The 7,574-nt window shown below is 39.1% G+C and overlaps 1 pseudogene; it reads right to left on the reverse strand.

The window, feature by feature from the left end:
- Window positions 1-3,115: 3,115 nt before the first annotated feature.
- LOC131835016 (U2 spliceosomal RNA) lies at window positions 3,116-3,247 on the reverse strand (annotated as a pseudogene).
- Window positions 3,248-7,574: the final 4,327 nt, after the last annotated feature.

The following is a 7,574-nucleotide window of genomic DNA, read 5'->3' on the forward strand; positions in this document are numbered from 1 at the left end:
TGCTTCACACCCTCATTCATTCCGTTCCCTGTGCTAGTCCTGATTCCCTCCTGGTGGTCACATCCTGTTCTGATCCCAAGCTTCTGCCAAAGACATTCAGTTTATTTGCTGTCCTGTTATGTATCTCACGAACAGGTAAAATCCTCAGACTTTCCATAATTTCTACATAAGCAAAATAAACCCTTGACACCCCAACCACTATAGGGGGTAACACATTTTGCTGATGATTTTAAGAACAAAAAGAAAGTGTTTATACCTTAGTAGTGTCAACAGCTTCTGGTTGAACTTGAGACATCTTTCTTGATAGCAGTCTTTCATCTCTGATGCCTATGAACATTTATCCATGTTTCCAAAATGGTTCCTGAAAATAAAGAGAAAGCATATGCAAAGTCCATGGGAGAAGCCCAAGAGCTATTGTTTCATGTGCTCCACTGGCAATCTTACCATGAGTTAAATGTAGAAGATTGGTCTGAACAGAGCATGTTTTTAAAGCTCTGCAAACCGCAACCCCTCCCCACCCCCGATTTTTAAGCATCTAGAAGTCAGTACATTTTACAATGCAATGGCATTAGCAAACAGTTTTACTTATAACGACAGAGAAAATATATACAAATTATGAGTGGAAAGAAATAAAATTATATATCATTCCATGCCATTTTACAGGTTGAAAAAAACTGAAAAGCAGAAAGGAAAAGAATGAGTAATGAGAGCTTTGTTAAATCGCAGAACTTTGGGAGTCAAAAGAAAGGGCTTTTTTTTCCTCCATCTCTTTCCTTGTAGGCCTCCTACAAACACATTTCCCAGTGCTCCCTCCCTGGCCCACTCCTGAGCACACAGGTTGCCAGATCTGACACAAATTAAGTCCCTGTTTCAAGATAATTGTTTCAGAGATTATTTGATGTAGGGAATACTAATCGCTTAAAGTATTTTTTAAAAAATGGCTTTTGGGGGGCACCTGACTGACTCTGTAACATGTCTGACTCTTGATCATGAGTTTGAGCCCCACACTGGGTATACAGATTACTTTAAAAAATTAAAAGAAGGAGCACCTGGGTGGCTCAGGGGGTTAAAGCCTCTGCCTTCAGCTCAGGTCATGATCCCAGGGTCCTGGGATCGAGCCCTGCATTGGGCTTTCCGTTCGATAGGGAGCCTGCTTCTCTCTCTCTCTGCCTGCCTCTCTGCCTACTTGTGATCTCTGTCAAATAAATAAATAAAATCTTAAAAAAAAAAATCCATCTTTGTATTAAAAAAAATTAAAAGAAGTTGTTTCTTTAAAAAATGGGGTTTTTTAATTTACTAATTTAAAAAATCAGAAATGTCATTTTGAGGTTTTTTTCCCATTTTAAAAATTTTATTTCTTTTCAGTGCTCCAGCATTCATTGTTTATGTACCACACCCAGCGCTCCATGTAATATGTACCCTCCATAATACCCACCACCAGGCTCACACCTTCCCCCCAACCAAACACCCTCAGTTTATCTCTCAGAGTCCACAGTTTCTCATGGTTCGTCTCCCCCTCTGATTTCCACCCCCTTCACTTTTCCCTTCCTTCTCCTAATGTCCTCTATGTTATTCCTTGTGCTCCACATGTAAGTCCATATGATAATTGAATTTCTCTGCTTGACTTATTTCACTCAGCATAATCTCTTCCAGTCCCCTCCATGGTGTAGCAAAAGTTATAGCAAAAATTTCTGATGGAGGCATAATACTCCATAGTGTATATGGACCACATCTTCTTTATCTATTCGTCCACTGAAGGGCATCTTGGTTCTTTCCACAGTTTGGTGACTGTGGCCATTGCTGCTGTGAACATTAGGGTACTTCTTTTCATTACATCACTATCTTTGGGGTAAATACCCAGTAGTGCAATTGCAGGGTCATAGGGAAAGGGGAAAGGCTCCCTTTTAATTTCTTAAGGAATCTCCACACTGTTTTCCAAAGTGGCTGCACCACCTTGCATTCCCACCAACAGTGTAAGAGCATTCCCCTTTCTCCACATCCTCTCCAACACTTGTTGTTTACTGTCTTGTTAATTTTGGCCATTCTAACTGGTGTAAGGTGGTATCTTAATGTGTGTGGTTTTTTTCCCCTCGATGTGGTTTTGATTTGAATTTCCCTGATGGCTAATGATGATGAACATTTTTTCATGTGTCTGATATCCATTTGTATGTCTTCTTTGGAGAAGTGTCTGTTCATGTCTTCTGCCCATTTTTTGACATGATTATCTGTTTTTGTGTGTTGAGTTTGAGGAGTTCTTTATAGATCTTGGATATCAACCTTTTGTCTGTAGTGTCATTTGCGAATGTCTTCTCCCATTCTGTGTGTTGCCTCTTTTTTTTTCTGTTTCCTTTGCTGTGCAGAAGTTTTTATCTTGATAAGTCCCAAAAATTCATTTTCACTTTTGTCTCTTTTGCCTTTGGAGACATATCTTGAAAGAAGTTGCTGTGGCTGCCTATGTTCTCCTCTAGGAGTTTGATAGATTTCCTGCCTCACATTGAGGTTTTTTACCCATTTTGAGTTTAATCTTTGTGTGTGGTGTAAGAGAGTGGTCGAGTTTCATTCTTCTACATGTAGCTGCCCAATTTTCCCATCACCATTTATTAAAGAGACTGTCTTTTTTCCACTGTATATTTTTTCCTGCTTTGTCGAAGATTATTTGACCATAGAGTTGAGGGTCCATATCTGGGCTCTCTACTCTGTTCCATTGGTCTATGTGTCTGTTTTTGTGCCAGTACTGTGCTGTCTTGGTGATCACAGCTTTGTAGTAAAGCTTGAAATCAGTCAACGTGATGCCCCCAGTTTTGTTTTTCTTTTTTCAGCATCTCCTTAGCAATTCAGGGCCTCTTCTGGTTCCATACAAATTTTAGGATTGTTTGTTCCAGCTCTTTGAAAAATGCTGGTGGAATTTTGATCAGGATGGCATTGAAAGTATAGGTTGCTCTAGGCAGTATAGACATTTTAACAATGTTTATTTTTCCGATCCATGAGCATGGAATGGTCTTCCATCTTTTTGTGTCTTCTTCAGTTTCTTTCAGGAGTGTTCTGTAGTTCCTCAAGTACAGATCCTTTACCTCTTTAGCTAGGTTTATTCCTAGGTATCTTAGTGCTGTAGTAAATGGAATCAATTCTCTATTTTCCCTTTCTATATTTTCATTGTTAGTGTTTAAGAAAGCATCTGATTTGAGGCTTTTTAAACTGATAAGAACATATACTACACTTGATCTTAGCCAAAAGGCCGAGAAGCAATGATTTGAGGCTTTTTAAATCAGGAGATTGGACTAGGATTTCTCATTAATCATAGTAAGCTTCTCTAAATGAGCCCTGTTGTCCAGATGTTAAAGACCTAAACAAGTTTGCCAAACTTACTGTAGTAATCACTTATCAATAAATGTAAGTCATTATGCTGTATACCTTAAACTTATTCAGTGCCGTATGTCAATTATATTTCAATAAAGCTGACAGAAGGAAAAAAAAACCTACACAAAAAAGAGGGTATTGGAAGAACCCTTGGTTCTTCTATTAAAACAAAAAACAAAAAACAAAACAAACAAAAAAAACCCAAAACTAAAACAAAACAAAAAAAACAAAACAAAACCCCAATAAACAAATAGATAAGCATCAGTACTATACTTTTTAGTAATTTCCATTAACCATAGTGACTTAGGTTGTTGCAAATGTATCATTCTGTGACTGTTCTGTTACTAATATATGTCACTGGGGTCTTCTTTATTTTTTTGTGTATGTGGGTTTTGTGTATGTGGGTTTGTTTTTTTTTGACTGTTGCATAGTTTTACCTAGGAAACTTCAAAATGAATGAATAGAATGGAATGCCATTTTGGTAGGCAGAATAATAGCCCCTCAAAGTGTCTACTTTCTTTGTTTTGTTTTGTTTTTTAGTTTCCACATTTGAGCAAAATCATGTATTTTTCTTTCTCAGCTTGACTTTCACTTAGCTTAACACTGTTTAGGTTCACCCATGTTGTTGCAAGCTCTCATTCTTTTTTATGACTGCATAATATTCTGTATGTATGTATATATAAAAAAATCTTCTTTACCCATTCATCTATTGATGGATGATTTAGATACTTAGGGTGCTTTGGATAAATACCCAATAGTGGAAATATTGCATTATATAGTATTTCTATTTTTAATTTTTTTTTTGAGGACTCTCCATACTATTTTCCACAGTGGCCGCATGAATTTACGTCCCACCAACAGTACACAAGGGTTCCTTTATTCCATATCCTCACCAATACTTGTTATTTCTTTTCATTTTAGCCATTCTGACAGATATAAGGTGGTATCTCATTGTGCTTTTGATTTGCTTTTCTCTGATGATTAGTGATATTGGGCATTTTTTCCTATGTCTCTATGTCTGCTTTGGAAAATTTTCTATTTAAGTCCTCTGCCCATTTTTTAATTGGACTGTTTGCTGTTTTGGTGTTGAGTTGTATAATTCACTCATATGTAAAATCTAAAAAACAAAATGAATAAATAAGCAAAAAGCAGAATCAGACCTATAACTACAGAAAACAAACTGGTAGTTACGAGAGGGAAGAGGGTGGAGGGATGGATAAAATGGTGAAAGAGTGGGAGGTAAAGGCTTCCAGTTACGGGATGAATAAGTCACAGGAATAAAAGGGACAGCACAGGGTATAGTCAGTGATATTGTAATAGGCTTGTGTGGTGACAGATGGGGACCACACCTGTGGTGAGGGTAAGGGTATGGGTAAGGTAACATTCAGAGAAGTTGAATCACTGTTACAGACCTGAAGCTAATGTAACATTGTGTGTCAGCTGTACTAAAAAAATTTTTTAAAAGAAGTCCGTTTCCTGATGCCTGGAGTCTATGACTAAGTTACCTTACATAGCAAATGGGACTTTGTAGATATGATTAAATTAAGTGGGAGGATTATGTGAAACTGAGTTGGGAAGATTATTCTGGATTATCCAGGTGAACCCAATCTAATCCCATATGTTCTGAAAAGAAGAAAACCTTCCCTGGCTGTGGTCAGAGGGAGAGGCTACTCAGGGAGAATGGTTAAATGATGCTGACTGGGAGAAAGGAGGCCATTTCTGGAAGTGGAAGAACAAGGAAATGGTTTCTTCCCTAGGGTCTCCAGAAGGGAGAGCAGTCCTGCCAGCACCCTGACTCGGTGCTGTGTCAGACCTACAGATCTGTAAGTTAATACTTACAGTATTAGTTTCCGACTTAACGACAGGTCTACCTAGGATTTTTCAATTTTTTGGTGGTGTGAAAGTGATACATATTTGGTAGGAACTGTACTTCAAAATTTCATTTTTTTATCTTTTCCTGGGCTAGTGATATGCAGTATTCCACTCTTTTGTGATGCAGTCATGAGTGTGAACTACCGGTACACTTACAACCATTCTGTGCCCTGCAGCCATTGCAGCCATTCTGTTCTTCACTTTCAGTACACTGTGCATTACACTGTGCATTAAACTACCTAAGGTATTCAACACTTTATTATAAAATAGGCTTTGTGTTAGATGATTTTGCCCAACTATACGCTAATGTGAGTGTTCCAAGCATGTGTAAGGTAGGTGATGTTAGGTGTATTAAGTAGGTGAGGTGTATTAAATACATTTCGATTTAGCTTTTGTCAGGACAAAACCCATTGTAAGTCAGGAAGACCTCCGTGTGTGTGTGTGTGTGTGTGTGTGTGTGTGTGTGTGTGAGAGAGAGAGAGAGAGAGAGAGAGAGAAAAGAAATAGTTCCGACCTTGTCTTCTCTGTGAAGTGAGCTAAAGAGGAGATGGACCATGGGTATAGCGCCTTAAGGATTCCACATATTTAGAGATTTAAATCAGGACAGTTAAAAATTTTCAATCAGTATTCTTTTACCACTTTACATATACATGGGCATGTCTCCAGAGGATTTATATTTAAGAATTTGCTTGCAAAGTAGATCACCAAACATACATTTGCAGAATATGTTCCTCCTTGTCCTCCCCAACTCACCATTAAAATGCCAGAGTTCCTGAATAAAAGATGAACCTGAGGCAGAGGAAGATGTTTACGGATATGCTTCTGAATCACTTACCTTCTTTCACTGCTAAATCACTTATCTAGTGCTTCATTTCAAAGTTAACTAATCTTCAGCACAGCCCAATAAGAAAATATTTCAGTTTACAGTAAGCGAACAGAGGTGCAGAAAACACCATCAGAATCTAAGCCTGCTCTTGAGCACTATTGAACTTTAAAGTTGAGGTGGAGGAGCACCTGAGTGGCTCAGTTGGTTAAGCAACTGCCTTCGGCTCAGGTCATGATACTGGAGTCGAAGGATCGAGTCCCACATTAAGCTTCCTGCTCAGTGGGGAGTCTGCTTCTCCAGCTAACCTCTCTCCTCTCATGCTCTGTCTCTCAAATAAGTAAATAAAATCTTAAAAAAAAAATAAAATTGAGGTGGAAAGAAATCTTAGAAGTCATCCAGCCTAATTCCCTCATTTTATGGACACTCAGGAAGACTAAGACAGTTATGCAAGTTCAAACAGCTATTCGGTGACAAGGTTGGTAATGACTTTACTTCTGATTTCTGCACTTTCTTCTCCATCACTCTGCACCTTGTTCTTTTCTCCTGCTTCCATGTCTCCTACATTGAATCTTCCATGGTGACCTGTTGATTCGTCTTTGGAATTAGCTCTTAGATTTATCCTTTCTTCATTCCTGACACATCCTCCTTGTTTGATGTCTCAATTGCCACAACTTCGCTCTGACCAGTTTCTCACAGCCTGATTCATCTTACACCTGACCACCAGCCTGATCTGCAGAACACACCATGTTTCTCCTCCTGAACCAAGACTTCCAGACCTTTCACAGAGGACATCTGAACTCTTCACCCTGGCATTCAATCCCCTGTATTGTCTGATACCTGCAGTTTTGTTTTGTTTTTAAAGATTTTATTTATTTGAGAGAAAGAGAGAGCATGAGGGGGGCAGGGAGGGGCAGACAGAGAGGAATAAGCAGACCCCCTTCTGAACAGAGACCCTGACAATGGGCTGGATTCCAGGATCCCAAGATCATAATCAGAACCAAAGTCAGACGCTCAACTGACTGAGCCACCTGGGTTCCCCGATCTCTGCAGTTTTATCTCCTGATTCCTAATACGAATGTTCTGTGCCAGCCAGAGTGGTGGTCTTCCTAATTCTGCAGGCTCCCCCTCATTTCCACTCTCCTACACTGTTCATACCTTTTTCATAGCTGGAAATGTCCTTTCTTCTATTCTACTTACAAAAGTTACATCAGTTTAGTACACCTCTCTTGATTCCTTCTTCCTTACTTTGACTCTTTCTAAGAACTCCACACACAAAGAATTACTCTGTCTCTTGAGTACCTTGAATAAACACTTTCCAAGAATCACATTTTAGCACTTGACTATATCTGGTCTAGCTCTTCTCTGTACACGGCCTCTTTCTTGCTGTTTCAGGCGTATAATGGGAAGGTGGCTCCGTTTTATGGGAGAGACATCAGGTTTTAAAGTTGATTTGTGAGTCATGAGGGAAATCCATCGTGGTGGATGCCCTGGCCGCACGATGAACCTGGGGGAAAGCATG

This window comes from Mustela lutreola, chromosome 6, assembly GCF_030435805.1.
Source record: "Mustela lutreola isolate mMusLut2 chromosome 6, mMusLut2.pri, whole genome shotgun sequence".
NCBI lineage: Eukaryota > Metazoa > Chordata > Mammalia > Carnivora > Mustelidae > Mustela > Mustela lutreola.